The sequence below is a fragment of the Lolium rigidum genome, chromosome 1 (genome assembly GCF_022539505.1).
Source record: "Lolium rigidum isolate FL_2022 chromosome 1, APGP_CSIRO_Lrig_0.1, whole genome shotgun sequence".
Taxonomy (NCBI): domain Eukaryota; kingdom Viridiplantae; phylum Streptophyta; class Magnoliopsida; order Poales; family Poaceae; genus Lolium; species Lolium rigidum.
This window is the reverse complement of record NC_061508.1, coordinates 354,267,603-354,286,713: the sequence shown is the minus strand read 5'-3', so window position 1 is coordinate 354,286,713 and position 19,111 is coordinate 354,267,603. Positions and strand designations below refer to the sequence as shown.

Here is a 19,111-nt window from a genome sequence, read left to right as displayed (position 1 = left end):
TGGGCCCGCAAGGCAGAGAGAGAGCAGTATTCGCATCTTCCCGATACAGTGATCGTGGCTATCGTCAGTGATGATGTCACCTTGCCAAAAGAAAAATCTCGGCTATAAAGGTTAATGAAATTGGCGGCAGACAAAGACTATGTATTATTTCGGGAAGCCTTTGATCAAATACAAGTTTTTGCTCAAATGCTCGGGGGCTACTTTGGAAAAAAGAAAAATTCGAGTATGACAAAATAGAAATGGCGAGAGCCTATGACCAAATACAAGCATTTGTTCATAGCCTCGGGGGCTACTCCCATCGGGAGCGCTGGTCGCGCACCCGATAGATATGAAAAGTTCGATAAAGAATGACAATATAGCGGCATAAGGTGTTAAAGTGTTGAGCCTACAACCAAGCAATAGTCCTTGGCTGTAGCCTCGGGGGCTACTCCCATCGGGAACGCTGTTCGCGTGCCCGATGAAATTATAAAAAGAAAAAAAAGAAGTGAGCATATTTCGAGTTATACGAATAACTCTACATATACTCCCATCGGGAAGGCAAAATAAGTCATCAGTTGACTCAATAAAATGTGCTATTCCAACAGCCGAAAAAGCACTCGACAATATATTCTCAGAGCGCCAAAGTCGCGAATAATCTCTGAATGCCGCAAAACTTTGCGAAGGTAAGACCCAGCATCCGTTCCGAGCGGCGTGGCACCGTCTCCGACGTCGGTTTGCTACTTTTTTCCGTATCAACAGATACGAAGAAAAATCCTAACGGACGCGTTAGGTACCCGATAAAATATGACTGGGACTCGACAGAATGGTAAGACCTTAAGCGGCACCTGTCGAAGTTAACACCAGTATCCCGAGATCACTGGACATGATCTTGAAGTAGGTTTTTGCGGATTGCCACTAGAGCAGTTAACTAGTATCTAATCCGTCAGATGAACTAGCCCCAACTACCATTATCCCTGTACAATATATAATTGCGTATTTAAAGATATGCAATAAAATCGACAAAGTTATTGGATGATTGTAAAGTTGGAGATTTTCCCTGATTCTTCGATAAAAAACAAAATCTCGGGGGCTACTGACATAGGCATCTCCAATGGGCCTGCCGAAGATGGTACCCGGGGTTTACTGAAGGCCCACGACTCGATGAATATGGAGATTCGGAAGCCCAAGTTAGTACTAAGGAAAGCTAGAGTTGTATTAGGAAATATAGACTTGTAATTTTACGGGACGGGTTAGAAACCCTCCCGGACTCTGTAACTTGTGTATTACGAATCCCTCGGCTCCGCCTCCTATATAAGGGGGAGTCGAGGGACAAAGAGAGGATTGATTCATTGTTCACGCAACCCTAGTTTTCATAATCGTCGAGTACTTTTTGGCTGAAACCTTCGAGATCTACTTGCCCTCTACTTCCGACTAAAACCCTAGTCTACAACCTGTAGGCATTGATAAGTTAATCCCTTGTCACCTAGACCGGACGGGCTACGTGCCCTTTTCTATAAAAGATTCTAGCATTTGGTGGGACATGATATAACCCAGGCCGTTCTTAAGGCTATAAATGAGAAGGGAATCCCAGACAGTTGGAATGAAACGGTGATTGTCTTAATTCAAAAGGTAGACTCTCTTGAAGAAGTTTCACAGTTCAGGCCGATATCCTTGTGTAATGTGGTGTATAAGATCATCTCAAAGATGCTGGCAGCAAGGCTGAAGATTTTATTACCAGGCATCATTTCTCCAACACAAAGTGCTTTTGTACCTGGGAGATTAATTATGGATAATATGCTGGTAGCATATGAGTGTGTCCACAAAATAAAGAATAAGAGAAAGGGCAAAACTGGGATTTATGTAGTCAAGCTAGACATGCACATGGAATTTCGTGAAGGAGATGATGTTGAAATTGGGTTTCCACAATTAGTGGGTAGATCTTATCATGAAATGTGTTACTTCATATCTTACACCATCAGAGTTAACTCGGAACTGACTAAAGAGTTTTTCCCTACTAGAGGCATCCGACAAGGAGATCACTTGTCCCCTTATCTGTTCCTTTTGTGTGAAGAGGGTCTCTCAAGTTGCTTGTTACATGCAGAGGAGATTGGTGGCATTGAAGGGATCAAAGTGTGCATGAATGCACCATCAGTTTCTCATCTCTTATTTGCTGATGATTTTTTGATTCTCTTGAAGGCATGCAATCTCGTTGAAACAAGTTGTTGATACTTATTGCACAAATTCGGGGAAATTAATAAGTGTGGAAAAGTCAAGTATCTTCTTTAGCCCAAATAATACAATGGAAGTTCGAGAAGAGATATGTAATACACTTGATATAAATACTGAGGCCCTATCTGACAAATACATGGGTTTACCAGCACTTGTGGGAGCGGATCGCAGTGACTGTTTTATGCATTTTGTGGAGAGAGTCTTACAAAGATTAAAAGGATGGAGGGAGAGGTTCCTTTCCATTGGAGGTAAAGAAATTATTTTAAAAGCAGTAGTGCAATCCATACCAGTTTATGCAATGTATGTTTTCCTCTTACCGAAAAATATCTGCAAAAAGATTACTGATGTGATTCTTAGTTTTGGTGGGTTGATAATGATCAAGGTACAAAATGCATTGGTATTCTTGGTGCAAGCTTTGCTTTCCAAAGAATGAGGGAGGCGTGGGATTTCGTGACCTACACTCTTTCAACCTGGCAATGCTAGCAAAACAGGTATGGAGGTTGATTGATTGTCCAAACTCACTTTGTGCCCAAGTGTTAAGAGCAAAATATTATTCATCGGGGGATATACTAAAGGCCGTACCAAAGGCTGGATCTTCCTTTACATGGCAGCACCTAGTGGTAGGGATTCAAACTTTCAAAAGAGGTTATATTTGGAGAGTTGGAAGTGGTGAGTTGATTCAGATTTGGAAGGATCCTTGGATTCCATCATGCCCAGACATGCACATCATTACTACTGATTCGGCGGAGTCGACGTTTATACCGCATGTAGCTTCGGCCAACATGGCGGAGGCAGTGGCAATGATGCATGGGCTCTCATTGGCAAACCGCCTAGGATACACTGAGATCGAGGCTGAACCCGACTCTCTTGAAGTGATCAACTTATGCTCTGGAACAGACCGAATCTGGAGCGATGCAGTGGCAATCTATGCGGACATTCTGGTGCAAGCTGGAGGAATTGGGAAAGTAGAATTCATGCATGGTAGGAGAGATGCTAATAAAGCAACACATGAAATAGCTATGACCTGCCTTACTTCTTCTATCAATTGTAGTTGGGTTGCTGAACCCCCTAGTTTCATTTTGCAAACTCTCCTGAGCGACGTAATTATTGTTTGATTTTGGAGCACTAAGTTTCAGACACACTATTTTCCTTACCAGGGTATATAAGGGAACTAGAAGATTTTTAATAAGGCGTCCTGCTAGCTTCATATTAATATGTTTTTACCTCAAAAAAAGTTGAAATAGAGGAGGATCGGTGTTCTTGCGTGCAACGCAGCACAAATGAGTTGCATTTTTTTAATGGAGGCAAACACTTATTCCAATCTAACAAAGGTACATTTTAGGATCTAAGTCACATACATAAAAAAGAGATGTATTTTAGGATAGGGAATACTAGTCCAATGGGCTCGTAGTATAGAGTTAATATCCACTCCTGATTGTAGGGACATTTTGGGCACTTCAGCTTTATTGATCTATTTCTTTTTTGTATCAAGGATAATCATCCTCGTGTGTTAGACATAGTATAGAGCCAAAGATAATAACCCCCATCGGAAGTCCCTTGTTTCGCACACGAGGCCACCCTTGCTGAGGGGGGGGGGGGGGCAGGGATCCAGTGCCTTGACATTCACAAGGCACGTTGTACCTCGAGCCCCTGCATCCACCATCTATTCACATCCAACGGCCATCCCGCTTCAATCTCATCTCCCTCACGCTGCAAGTCGAGGCCGACCGATGATTTTGTCAGTTGGAGCTCTGCCGCCCCCACCACTGCGGGAATAAGAGGGGAGCCGCCCTGGCCTCTCCTCCTGCTCCTGCATCCACCTCCTAGTCAGTGTCTCGGCGGCTCGCTCCACCCACCTCCAACTGCTCCATCCAACCCCCATTCGGCGGTCCCTCCGCCCTCTCCGACAGCCTGCTGCGACCAACACAACTTCCTGGAGCTGGCGGCTAGGACGCACGAGCCCAATAGACATTCTCAGTGCAGTTTTTCAAGAACTTGTGGACAACACATGAAATTCACTTAACACAAACACTAAGTTCAGTTACAGACCAATACCAACTTAACTTCTGCAAACAAGCAACGGAAAAGTGAATAACATGCACACTTTAGTACAAGAAGATGAATTGAAAAGGGAAGAGTTGAACCCATATGGTTTTAGTGCGGGGCGAAGAAGGTGGTCGGATTGGGTGTAGATGGCTTGTAGGTGCCGTTTCTTTAGTGCTTCAGGCTGGAGCCTGCTCCCCTCCCTTTCCCGCGGTGGTGTCGGTGGCAGCGACACAACTCTGCCCTGGAACACGCGCTATTTTCCCCTCGCCCGATATCTGCCTGGATGCGGGAGGAAGTGATGTACTTACTTGACATGTGAGACATTGCTGGCCGTTGGATGGGAATGGGTGATGGATGTAGGGGCCCGAGGCAGAGCGTGCCTTGTGAAAGTCAAGGCACATAATCCTTGTCTCGTCGGGGTTTCATGTTCGTCCGCAATCCTACTATATTTATAGAGGTGCGCCTTGTTGCTCCTCGCCGTTTGAACCTTCCGTCTGAGTTATGCCTCATAGCGTCGACAACCGCACTCCATTTTCAGGCATGTCAGCCTCCGGTGGTCGTTGTCCAACTGTATCTGCCACCGGAGTTGCGACATATGGCCCCACTCTGATGTTCATATCCACCAGACACGGCAGCTGTTGGTCACGTCATCGTGCAGGGAAACGACTGATTCGTGGAACTACGAGAATAGAGCCGGATAAAGTTTTAAGCTCCCGATAATACCATTGATTGTATTTTTGCATGTTTAATTTGGTATGGAGAAACTTTATATTTATCCTTTAGTGGAAAAATACTACCCATTTAATCTCCTAGTATTTATCAATCTAAACCGGTAGATCTGGCGTATGGACGGTTTATATATATCCCTACTTAAGAAGACTGAAAACAAACGATTAATCTCCTGGAAGCAAATACTCCAGAATATTGAACCAGACCCAACTTGCCGCCTCACTGTTTTGCATGATTATGCAAGGCAACGCCGGACGTTCTTCAGGAGTCTCTTAAAGTTTGTTCATTGAGTTCAATCCAGAAATTTCAATCGACTAGCCTCTGTAGCATAGTGGTAGTGCGTTCCCTTCGTAAGGGAAAGGTCGTGAGTTCGATCCTCACCGGGGGCTCTTCATTTTTTTCCCTATTCGAGAATTGTAATTCAGGTTTTGCCTAGGGTCCGGTACGTCTGACCCAATCATTTGGTCTTGGGTCAATTTGGGAAGGAAAGGCTCATTTTCAACTACTCCCTCCGATTTATACTATTTGATTTTTTGCCTATTCGAGTGTAGTTCAGGTTTTGCCTAGGATCCGGTACGTCCGATTCAATCATTTGTTCCTGGTTCAATTTCGGAACGGAAATGCTCATTTTCAACTACTCCCTCATATTTATACTATTTGATGCTAATATAGATGTATGCGGACACATTTTAGTTGTAGATGCATCTATTTTAGCATCAAGTAATATAGATCGGAGGGACTAATAAAATGATGATGTGTATAGTCAATCAAAAAATAGTAAATGATGAGTAGTAAATGACTATACAACAACTATTTGTTTTAAAGCTTAAAAATAACTATTTGTTTTACAATTCAGGAACATACACCTTTTCGTAGCCAATCAAAAAATTACAGCCGTAAAACTGAAAACATGCTCAATGAATAAGACTATTTTTTTTTGTATGTATAGTCACGGAACATACAAATTTCAGGCAACCTTGAGTCCTTCATTTTTATTGTTTAGTAGCCATTGGGTTCTAACGGCTCCTGCCTAGGAGAGAAAAAGGCCCATGAAAGGAAATGCCTAGAAAACAAAATGTGCATTTCTCTAAGCCCACACAAACAGTTGGAACAAATCTTTTAGAATGAAGAAACAAGTCACTATATAATCCGAAACAAATGAGAACATCACATGGAACAAAAGAGCACAACCGGAAATAAAACAAAATTGAGGGACTAATTTTCTGAAACAATTGGAGGCTTGGAGCTAATCTTTCATAAGAAAGAAACAAATCACAATTCGCTGGGAATAAAATAGGACATCATTGGAAACAAGAAATACAATCCGGAATAAAAGGTCACAAAACTAATTTTCAGGAACAATGGGAACAAATCTACGAAGGGAACAAATTTCATAATAAAAGAATAAATTTCTATACACTGGGGAACAACAGCGAACATCACCGGGAACAAAAAAAGCATAGGAACAAAAAAATCTTTATAGAACTAAGCGCATCTCCACCAGGGGGCCCCAAAAACGCCAACAACACACATCCCGACGCCGTATTGGGTCGCCGGGTCGAATAACCGGCCAAATCTTTTTCAACTCCCACACCGGGTGTCCCCCAAAATAGCGGCCAACCCTGCTCCTCTCTGTCCTCGTCGACGGCGCGCAGCCGAAGGCCGTGCGGAACTTGCACGTGCTCCCAACAGGATGCACTGCAGGATCTCGCACAGCTGGGCAAGCTCCCCATCGAGGGATCTACACATGCGGCTGCAGACGGGATGGGCCTGCACGAGCTCCATGTCCAAGCTTGGCATCGGGCGGCCATGGAAAGCCTCGGTGGAGCCCTGCCAGAGCAGCGAGTGAGGGGGGGGGGGGTGAAATAGATGAGGCAACCAGAGCAGTGTCGGGATGAGGATTTGGTGGAGCCCCGCCTGAGCAGCGAGCAGGGGTGGCCAAAGCAGGCGACCGGAGGCTACCCCATGGGAAGGAGTGGATGAGGTGCAAGCGTTAGTGGAAAAGGTAAAGTGGAGAGAGAGAGAGAGAGACAAAAAGGAGAGAAAGGGGTAGATGGGGAGATGGGAGAGTGACCAGCGGACCAGGCCAGGGGAATCAGACGTGAAATTGCTGCTCTCCTTGCGCCGGCACGCCCGGTCAAAACCCTTCGGATAGGGTTCGTTTGGGGGTGATTTTTTATTGGGCTCGTGATGACGTAGATTTTGTGTCAGGAGCACTGATGTGGCCACTTTCTCTCTCTAGGACCCAATAGAGTTATTAGGGCCGCCCGATGGAGATGCTCTAATATTCTAGAATAAATGGAACAAATATTTCAAAACAAAGGAACAACTCATTATACACTCGGGAACATATAAGAACATCACATGAAAAATCAATAAACAATTAGGAACAAGAAAATTATGAAAACAATTTTCTAAAACAATTAAAATAAATCTTTTAAAAGAAATGAACAAGTCATTATTCAAGGGGAAATAGAAAAATTAAAATAGTGAAAAAATTAAAGATAAAATGAAAGTAGGAAGAAACCCTAGTGATAGAAACATAAGAAGAAATGAAAAAGAAAATTCCAAGCTAAATTGTACCTCAAACTAGTAGATCGATCTATACATTTTTTTCAACTAGCTAGTTGGATGGTTGGACTCGCGTACAGCTGGGCATGGGCAGCCCAGCCCGGACGGCCTGACCCAACCCGGCCCGAAAATCTAGGGTTGGGCTTGCATGTCGGGTCGGGTTTGGGCCTGAATTTGGAGCCCGAAAGTCCGGGCGGGCTCGGGCTTGAAGAAAACATAATTTTAGGCTAGTTCGGGCGGGGCTTGTCGAGCCGGGCTTTTGTCAGTTCGGGCCCGATTTGCAAGCCCGAATGTCAGGCCGGGCCGGGCTCGGGCCTGGGAAATTAGGTTCGGGCTTTTTCGGGCTTGGCCCGAAACCCAGCCCGGCCTGAGGAATAACCAGGTGTAGACTCGCGTAGACCAGATTCCTAACTAGTTTTTTTAGAATAAAGATCCCTAACTTGCTAGTTGATTCAACCTCGTACACGGACGGGCAGGGAGCCGCAATGGCGAAGGAGCCGGCGAGCCTAGAGGAGGCGGAGCCCGTGCTCTAGAACTTAGGGTTTCAAATGCAGGGCTGAGGGTGGCAGCTGAACTTAGGGTTAGGGTGTGGGTGCGATGCATTGGAGTCCGAGATTTTGAGGGAGGTCGGGATGGTTGTGGACCGGCGGTGGGGGGTGGATCGAGGAGGGCGGAGCGGCACCTCCGGCAGCCTGGCCGACAGCGGCGGATACGGGGGGACCCTTTGAGGTAGAAGAAAGAGAAAAGAAAAGAATGTAGAAAAGAGCGGGCCACGGCCCACGACGTCCTTCTGTGTGCGTCACGTCACATCCACGCGACGTTTAGATGGTGGTGTAGATGCGCATGGGCTCAGGTGGTGTATAGCACCTCCCTTTAAAGCGAGGCATAGCAGTATAGCACCCAGCGCTAGCCCAGGCCCGAATTTCCCCTATGGCACAGCGTCCAGCCCATGAACGACTCGTTCCTGTCGAAGCACTATAAAATCCCAACGTGTAGGTCTTTCCCGAACTCCCCATCGGCCGCCTATCGATCTGTTGATCATAGTCTCCCAGATCTCGACTCCCCTCACGTCAAGGAAAAAGAAGATCTCGACTCCCCTGCAAGTGCGGCATCGCTCACGCACGTCTCCGGCGGCATCGCCCAGATTGCATCAATGGATCGATCAAGGAGACGACGAGTGGACGATGAACTACCCCGTTTCGGTAAGAACAAATCGATCGACCTTGTTTCATCTCCACATGACGGTATGTTATCTTATCCGGCGACCCCAAAGGCTGATCAAGGTGCATGTTCTTCTATTATCTTACCTTAGTAAGCCTAAAATTCATGTCGTGTTCAGAGTCATTTATATTTTTTGTTTGTAAAACCGAAAGAATCATGTTATCTAGAAATAGGACGTATGATTCTGGTGCTGAAGATCGTATGAAGAGAATGATGTGTTGGAGAAGTTCAATTATGGCGATGTAACTGAAGATTAAGATAGTGGGGTGACGGTTATAGCGGGCATAGGCAGTTGCTCGGGGCGCGCAGGTAGGAGATGAGATATTCACGGAATGCATGTACGTAGGAGGTGGCATGCGTATGATCAGGGCGCAGGTGATAAGGGCACTATGCCTTATAAGCGATGGTGGGGATGGGGTGTGGGAGGGTTGCTGGTATGCCTGGCGGGGTAGCCAGGCATGGGGCAATGGTACAGGCAGGGAGTCATGCCTCTCAGTAACAATATAATTTTGATATCATTCTGAACACTACAATTTGGATTGTTTTTTTTGTATCTAATATATAATTAGTACAAATAATTTTTGAACATTATCATGCCACAATGTAGTATATAACTGTTCTAATAATAAGATTTTTAGTTTTATAGGAATTGCCATGGTGAAATGCGTTTTGACAAAATTACATCACCTTGTTTTTCCTTGTCAATAGTACACAACCGAGGCCATAAGTACCTCTGCACATCACGCACCGGTGTATATGTTTGAACAAAAGAAAAATAAGATATAAGCGATCATCGGGCTTACATTATTATCAGGATATATTTAAGTGGGACAAATATTACATGTCAACTAAATGAAAAATGTCCTCATGATCTGAAAACGAGATTTCAAGTTCTACCCAGCCTAGCCTTAGAGTTGTGCTACATACTTAGACATCGACTTGAATGGAAAATTGTGGTTCAAATGCACACAAAGGACCAATTTAGTAGAATTTGGTGAAAATGGAATATGTCGTAAGGAGAAAAGCCGAATGGAGGCAACACTTTTTTATGCAACCCCAGATATACCTTGGTAAGAATTTTATATGGTACTAGATAAAGACTAAATTAAAATATGTGTGATAAAATTAATAATTAATGAAAATTTCATCAATGATATTATTACTGCAATATTTTCAGAGTTTCTACTTCGTTTTGTGAAGAGATGTTTCATATTTCAACATGCACAACCAAAATTAAACTACGGTAACAAATGACAAGTGGATTCAACAAAAAGAACACTAATAACTGAATAGAAGTAAAATCTTATGAAATATGGCCTTACTGACCGTTGTCTAGCGATAAATGCCGAGGCTGACCTAGGTTGAAGTTTCCATGGTTTTTTATCAACACTAGAAACTCATGTAAGAAGGTTTAATAAGTTTGTATCAAACATACTTATTTGACTTTTTGAAGTAGTATCATGCTGATGAAACAATGGAAACTTCAATTTGGACTGGTTTAGACATTTATCACTGATTAGCCCTCAGTATGACCATATTTACTAAGCTGTACTTCATCTCAATTAAGTGTTCTTTTGTTTTTTTATTATCCATTTGTCATTTGGTGCACTGGTTTTAGCTTTTGTGCATGTCAAAATATCAACAACCTTTTTTTACTACGTCAAGTATAGCTTGTAAGTAATATTGAAGGATGAATATCATGTATGAAACTTCATTAGTTATTAATTCATATATATTTTAATTTAGTTTTTCTTGGGTAACCTAATATTCTTCCAAAGGAATATTAAGACTTGCAGAAATAAGTGTTGAGTGCATTCGTTTTCTCTTATTATGACACCTATTTCCTGAAATAAACTAAATTTGCCCAAGTGTGTGCATATGAGCCGTAACTTGCCTTTAGGTTGATGTCAATATATGTATCATAGATGTAAGGCTAGGATGCGTCCAGCTTGAAACCTTGTCCTCAGATCCCGATTAGGTCAATTTTCACTTAGTTGACTCTTAAGATTTATCCCACTTTGTTTTGTTGCGATAATATTGCTAGCATGATAATTGCTTATATCTTCTCCCATTTTTACATAACCACCGCTGCGTGATATGCTTAGCTATTTGTCTCCTCGGTTCCTTACTATTGATAGGGAAAGATTGTAAGCTATGTTATTTATTTTGAAATGTGTTTCATCATGACAATTTTATATATAACTAGAAACCATATTATTGAACAGGTACTAATTGGACTATTGTATGATAACTTATTCAGAAAGTTATTTTTACTAGTTATATATAAGATGCAAAGTGGTTGCTTCCATCAATATTTCGCTAACATTTCAGCAAAGAGGTGTTTTAACAATAACAGTTTTGTAAGTTCTAGTTCCAGAGAATGATACAAAACCAAACTGCAGGGGGGAAGGGTATAGGCAGGGTATCGAAAAATGGGGATGTTGTGCAAGTCCTTATAAAAAATCAATAAGAATAAAGTCATATTAAATTTTATATTTGGCCATCATATGTGCAGAGCAACCTTTACTCCTCCCTATTCCAGAGAATGGGTATGGCTTGCTTTGTGTTGGTTTCCGTTAAAGTTCCCAAAGCTCTACAGAAAAGGCGTTTCTTCTTTCAGTGTTGTTAAAATTACCAAATCTTAGATGGATAGAAGTCATATTTTTCATTTCTGGATACTTATTTTTCAGGATCTATAATATTTTCGTATGTCATTAAAAACAATCGGGCATGCTGGTACTGAGTTACCATCACTACATAGACAACTTTGTTTCATCTTGGCAAATTCCTGTGGCAGTGACTATTTTGGTTTCATAACATTTGAATACACGTGCATTTTCCTTTTATCATAATGTGATTTCACTTCAGTTTGGCTACTATATATGGTTGCACAGCACTGAAGCTAAGTACTCAGCATATAGATTATCTCTACTTTATCTCTCCAATTGGAAGTGAAATCGCATTATCAGAACTGACATCTATGTAATTAGAGCTTAACCTTTATATCTGGTGTTAGTGCAAATGTGATTTCACTTACGATTGGAGGCACACCGAGGCTAAATGTGTGTATGTCTTAAAGCATGGGCTGACTCCCCTCTGCACCTTTGCTAATCTATTTACTTGTTGGCTGTCATTATGTTGTTCCTCAGTCAGTGTTTGTCTCTTATGTTCATCGCAACTCTTTCCCCCTTTTGTCTGCTTGTGTGCTCTTGGTTATTTGTTTTTTGTGACCTTGTTTTCTTGTTTCAACATTCATATCAGATTGGATGCACATAAAGGTACAAGTTAGCTTCCTCTTTGTGCGAACATATTTAGTCTCTGTATTTCTACTATACTAATTTATAAATGTATAAGGAAAGGATTTTCCTTTATTTTAGTAATTTCTAAGCAGGAATGTCCATGGCCATTTCAGAATCATCAGCTGAATTAAATATGAACACTATTTTAGGTGAAATTCTTAAAGATAGACCATACGGTGAAGTCGAAAAGCAAAGTTATCTTCTTTCAACGCTGCACAATAATTGTTTGTTTTTCTGCTATTTCCTAATTGTATGTATGTATGACGTACACATAAAAATTTGCATTCAGATAAAGTGTGAGCTGAGGATAAGAGAGAAGGAACGCATCGTTTAGATGATTTATAGGTTAGAAAAAGTAATGCAGTTTTAAAAGACACTCTTATTCTCCAATCAACACATCAACCTGGTCAACCTGCAAGAAAGTCCTAATGATTTTTTTAAGGTTTGGAAAAATAATGCAGTCTTTATACAGGTGCCCTTGTGGGTTAATCTAGCCAAAAACAATAAGAAATCTTTACTCGTTGCTTATTTTCTGAATGTCATGTGTTATCTGCTATTTACTCGTTGCAAACTGGGTCTTTTCGCTTCCTGTAGCACATAATTTTCTGAGAAAATGTCTGGGTTGATCACTATTGTGTTATTCGGCAGAAGTTTTGAGATTGTTGCTTCTGAGTTTTTCCTGGTCTGTCCAGAAAGAGGCATGATAATGAGTGGAATTTATGAACCATAAACCATATGAATAGAAACGTCTTTGGACCCTGCATAACCTATACTGCAAATCAAAAGTAATAATTTTTCAAGGAAATTCATTGCTGAGGTAACCAAGCATCACCCTACTGCATGCATTTGCTGTATCTGATAGGGATTTTAATTGTATCACCTAGAGATTGACTTCTCAAGGGCCTTCATGGTTGTATGCAAATGCGTTGCATACGACCAAGAAGGCTCTTGAGAACTAAGTTATCAGTTAATATCTAGTTTCTTTCCAATAATTTTTGTTCAGTCAATATTACCATGAGTAGGACCACCTCTGAAAAGTTCATTTCAGTAAGCTAGATGCTTGCAAATCGTCAATGTTTTCTTACATATTAGAGTTAGGTGTCAGTGTTATCTGCATATTGCAATGAGCTAGATATTGCTCATGTTCAATTTCTTGCCCTTTCTTCTATGACTTTATTAGTATATAGGAAGTTTCTTTAGACCTTTGCTTTTTTTTCTTGGCTACTAAGAAGCATTTCCTGGATAGATTCTTTCTTTGTATGTCATATTTATTTGAATACTAACTGCAGAGAACCCCTGATCATTAGGGTGTGTTTGGGAGGGCTGGGCTCCTCTCCACTTCACTTCACATCCCAAACTCCACTCCAGCGAAGGTGCTCTGGATTAGTAAAATGCGTTTGGGAAGGAAATTTGTTTCAGATCCTGATTAGTATAGGAGGGTGTTGTAAAATATCTGGAGTACCCTCTTTATTTTCTTTTCCATTTCAATTTTTCCTAGCGACCTGTATGATCATTACTTCTTTTTTCAGCCCTATGTGTGCAGATTGATTCTTTTCTATGGATTGCACATGATGGACAAAGTGAGCATCGTTGACATTCTGAGTTTTCTACATGATTCATGATAAGATAATTGGAGTTCTCGACAAAAAAGACAGAAATTTTGAGTTCTCGACACAAAGGACGACATGAGTTGAAAACTCAAATGGGGTCCGAAATGACCTTATTTGGCCACATACTTTTGTGTAGTCCAATTAAGACGGTCTTCTATCTCTGTAATATGGAGGAATGTCTCCTTTGCTCCCTTTTAACGGTTTCAATGAAATGCTCGTTACTACCGATAACCGTGCCACACTCAATGAGCAAATCCACGGTGAAAGTTTATCTTTCTTGGTGTAAGACTAATGATAATTGAGTCCTCCAAATTTCATCTTTCGTTGCGAATACCTTGCTTTTGAAACCCACCACAACCTGAAATGTCTTACAAGATGTAACAAATATTACCATAAATAATAATTTCACTTCATTGCCATGTACGTTACAAAAGAGATCCTTATAATTCTGGCTTTCTTCCACCACTCTTTGTATTGTTCAAAGGTTCCCTTCGTATCATCCCAACCAGCACCTGTTTGAATGTTATACTCATTTTCAGTTTTTCATTTGTTATTCAGTTGAGTCTTCTTTAATGCTATGCCCGTCTTATCTTTAAATCTCTTGGCTACCTCGTCATATCCAACATTATTCGAGTGGGTGCTTGATTGATTTGCATGGCCAACTTCCTCGGCAAATAATGCTATTTTCATCTGTTCATGCCCATTCTTTTAAAAAATAAATTTAATTTCACTTTTTACCCCTATTTGCGATTTTGTGATGCTAATTACCCCAATTAATTTTCTGTGGCATATTTACCCAATATTTTTTAAGGAATGTTAACTTTTACCCCTTTTAACATCCGTCCCCGTTTTCGACAGCTCATACCCACACGTAATCCTACGTGGACGTCTGTCCTCATTTTTTACAGCTCATACCCACACGTAATCGTACGTGGACGCTGAATCAGCAGGCCAGCTCGAAGGTTTATTTCATATACGTGTTTCTTTATCAATAATTCAGTCGACAAAACCCAACCCGCACGCAGTCGCAAACCTAGCCTGAAACCGACTTCACTTACCGCTTGGCCGCCAGACTGGTACACCCGCACCGCATCGACTGGAATCACGCAAACGAAACAGAGGTGGATGAAGGAATTGTTTGCGGATGGACAAACTTGCCGGCCCCGATCGTGTTGAGAAATCTTTTTTCCTTCGGCCCCTCCCATTGATCCCCTGAAAGGACACGAATGCTGAATAGAGTGGTGAGGGGTGAATAGGCGGTTTAACACTTTTACGATTATGGGCTTAATAAATGCGGAATAAAACTAGCGTTTAATTTATCAATCACAAAACATCTATATACTATGGTTCACATACGTGCACCAATAACTTATGCTAACCAAGACAAGCAACTATATGATTGCAACTTTAAACATGAAGGTTATCACAATGTAAAGTGCATAAGTAAAGAGCTCGGGTATAGGAATAACCGAGGTGACACAAAGACGACGCTGTATTATGACGTTCACACTCTTTCAAGTGCTACTCTCCGTTAAAGCGGTGTGGAGGTAAAAGTAATGTTGTGCATAATCAAACCAAAACTAAAAACCGAACCCAAAAAGATCGAAGTGCAACCTAATTTCAGTTTTTTTCAGTTTTCAGTTAGGTTTAAGTTAGCAAAAGTGCTAACCCAAAGAACTTCAGTTAATTCGGTTTAAAACCGAAATATTTCAGTTAAACCGCCGAATTTTACATCCCATCACAAATTTATGATTCCTAACATGTCTTAATTTCGTGCGGAGAATTAATATAGAACTTGAAGTACATCTAGTACACAAAAGCTAAGGTAGCTCATTGGTTTGGATGTGTTCCTCCTTTCTAACATACTACCTCCATCCCAAGGTTTAAGTCTTATATTTTTTTAGAAAAGTCAAAGCAAGTAAAATTTAACTAAATTTTAAGAATAATATATCAATAAATATAATATTTTATAGATAGCACATAAAAATATATTTTATTATCTATCTAATAATATTAATTTTGTAGTTCACATGTTAATGATTTTTTATAAAAAACTTAGTCAAATTTAACATAGTTTGATTTTCTGAAACAATATAGGCCTTAAGCCTTGGATGGAGGTTGTATTGTATAGGAATGGTCGTGAGTTCAAGTCCCGGTAACGCCCTATTTTGTTTTACAAAAAATTACCCCTTTTTTGTTTCTTTAAATGATTATTTTGTCCTAGAAAATACAAAACTGTAGTATATACAAAACTGCAGTTAGGTGATATTCAAAAAATCGCGCTAACTTTGGTTAGTTTGGTTATTACCGAAACCGAACTGTATTTTCGTACAAAACCGAATTTACCGAAGTATTGAAACTGTATTAACTAAAAAACAATATAAACCGAACTGAATTAACCAAATTAATGAAACGCGTAGCCGGAGGTACAAGACACCCCAAATGTCACGAAGGTATCACCGTATTCTTCTCGAGCCCTCCCACCAAATGGGAAGTCCTCGATCCACTATGGAACCTTGAGGGTGGTCACCGAACCCGCACAAAGCTTAGTGAATCTCCACAACTTAATTGGAAGTGATGTGGACATTACCCTTCGGGTATCCGATATTGGCCTACCTCCTCTGGCCCAACAAGGGGCTCATGAGATTCGCCATGAGCCAAGGTGGGCCCATACATAAGTTGCAATAGAGAAGACAGGAAAGAAGACGAATTCTTGACGAACAAGGCAAGAAAACATTGATAAAGGAAAGATAGATTAGATATTGATGTAATCTAGTCGAGTTCGGATAGGACTCTTGGGACCTGGCCTCCTATATAAAGGGCAGAAGGGGGCTTGCCGAACCATACTTACGCAACCAACACAACTTAGCACATACCAACCCTAGAAACTTTGCCTTCCGGCGAGTCCACCATAACACGGTTTATCGACTGCCCCATCGTAACCTCTTTTTCATCGATAAATCAATATCAGACAAGCAAGAGTAAGAGTTTTACCTCACCGAGGGCCCCAAACCTGGGTAAATCCCGCCTTCTGTATGTTTGGTATCCGATGTCTCGTGCTAACCTGCAGGATTCCATCAATCCTAAGCCCCTCATGGTGGACATTGCTGAGGAGCTCCCTCGACAATTGGCACAACAACAAGTTTTCCCTCAGTAAGAAACCAAGGTTTAATCGACCAGTAGGAGAAATACGTGACTTCTGAAGGTGGTGCTAGCTGACTATTGGCAGGACGCACTACCGGCGTCGGCAACAACGTGGAACCTACACAAAACACAACCAAAATATTTTTGTCCCAACGTTACAGTGAGGTTGTCAATCTCACCGATTTTGCGGAAAACAAAGGATTAAATGTATAGTGTGGAAATATGGTGTCTGTTTGTAGTGAAATGAAAAGAGATCAATGCTTGCAGTAAGTAAATAGAACAAGATGATTGTATCAGTGTAAAAAAGGACCGGGATCCATAGTTCACTAGAGGTGTCTTTCCATATAGATAAATAGCATGCTGGGTGAACAAATTATAGCTGGGCACTTGATAGAATAAAGACAATACATGATAAGATGATTACTATGAGATTTGTTTGGGCATTACGACATAATACATAGACCATAATCCAACTGCGTATATGACTAATAATCCACCTTCCGGTTATCGTCCGAACCCCTTCCAGTATTAAGTTGCAAGCAACAGATTATCGTATTAAGCAATATGTGTAAAGTAAACAATAGAATTATCCTTGGATAAAACATTTTTGTTTTCTCTCTAGTAGCAACAACACATCTACAACCTTAGAAGTTATTGTCACTCTTTTATAAAATTAGAGGCATGAAACAACTATTGAGCATAAATACTTCCTCTTGAAGTCATAAGTACATACTGAGCCAGAATATCTACTAGCAACGGAGAGCATGCAAGATCACAAATAACATATGAAAAATATATAATCAATCTCAACCATAGTATTCAATATTCAACGGATCCCAGCATACACAATATGTAGCATTACATAAGGATGATCTTGATCACGATAGGCAGCTCACAAGATCTAAACATGAGGCATAAATTGGAGAAGACAACCATCTAGCTACTGCTATGGACCCATAGTCCATGTATGAAATACTCACGCATCACTTCGGAGGCGGGCATGGCGATGTAGAGGCCTCCGGTGACGATCTCCCTCTCCAGCAGGCTGCCGGGAAGAGCTTCAGAACCCTCTCGAGTTAGGGTCTGCGATGTGATACGTCTCAAACGTATCTATAATTTCTTAAGTTCCATGCTACTTTTATGATGATACTCACATGTTTTATACACACTTTATGTCATTTTTATGTATTTTTCGGCACTAACCTATTGACGAGATGCCGAAGAGCCGATTCTTGTTTCTCGCTGTTTTTGGTTTCGGAAATCCTACAAAGGAAATATTCTCGGAATTGGACGAAATCAACGCCCAGGGTCTTATTTTTCCACGAAGCTTCCAGAAGACCGAAAGGGAAACGAAGTGGGGCGACGAGGCGCCGCCACCATAGGGCCACGCGGCCGAGGGGGCCCGCTGCCCTATGGGGTGGGCCCCTCGTCGGCCCTCCGACTCCGCCCTTCCGCCTACTTAAAGCCTTCGTCGCGAAAACCCCGATGCGAGAGCCACGATACGGAAAACCTTCCGGAGACGCCGCCGCCAATCCCATCTCGGGGATTCGGGAGATCGCCTCCGGCATCCCGTCGGAGAGGGGAATCATCTTCCGGAGGACTCTTCATCACCATGATCGCCTCCGGATCGATGTGTGAGTAGTTCACCCCTGGACTATGGGTCCATAGCAAGTAGCTAGATGGTTGTCTTCTCCTCATTGTGCTATCATGTTAGATCTTGTGAGCTGCCTATCATGATCAAGATCATCTATTTGTAATGCTACATGTTGTGTTTGTTGGGATCCGATGAATATGGAATACTATGTCAAGTTGATTATCAATCTATCATATATGTGTTGTTTATGTTCTTGCATGCTCTCCGTTGCTAGTAGAGGCTCTGGCCAAGTTGATGAAGGAGATATGCCCTAGAGGCAATAATAAAGTGGTTATTATTTATATCTTTATGTTTATGATAAATGTTTATATATCATGCTATAATTGTATTAACCGAAACATTAGTACATGTGTGATATGTAGACAAACAAAGAGTCCCTAGAATGCCTCTTAACTAGCTTGTTGATTAATGGATGATTAGTTTCATAATCATGAACATTGGATGTTATTAATAACAAGGTTATATCATTGTATGAATGATGTAATGGACACACCCAATTAAGCGTAGCATAAGATCTCGTCATTAAGTTATTTGCTATAAGCTTTCGATACATAGTTACCTAGTCCTTATGACCATGAGATCATGTAAATCACTTATACCGGAAAGGTACTTTGATTACATCAAACGCC

The 19,111-nt window shown here is 41.4% G+C and overlaps 1 non-coding gene across 1 annotated transcript; it reads left to right on the top strand.

Annotated features, from left to right (window-relative positions):
- Window positions 1-5,300: 5,300 nt before the first annotated feature.
- On the top strand, window positions 5,301-5,372 carry TRNAT-CGU. The gene has a single exon. It is a non-coding gene; the product is annotated as a tRNA-Thr (tRNA).
- Window positions 5,373-19,111: the final 13,739 nt, after the last annotated feature.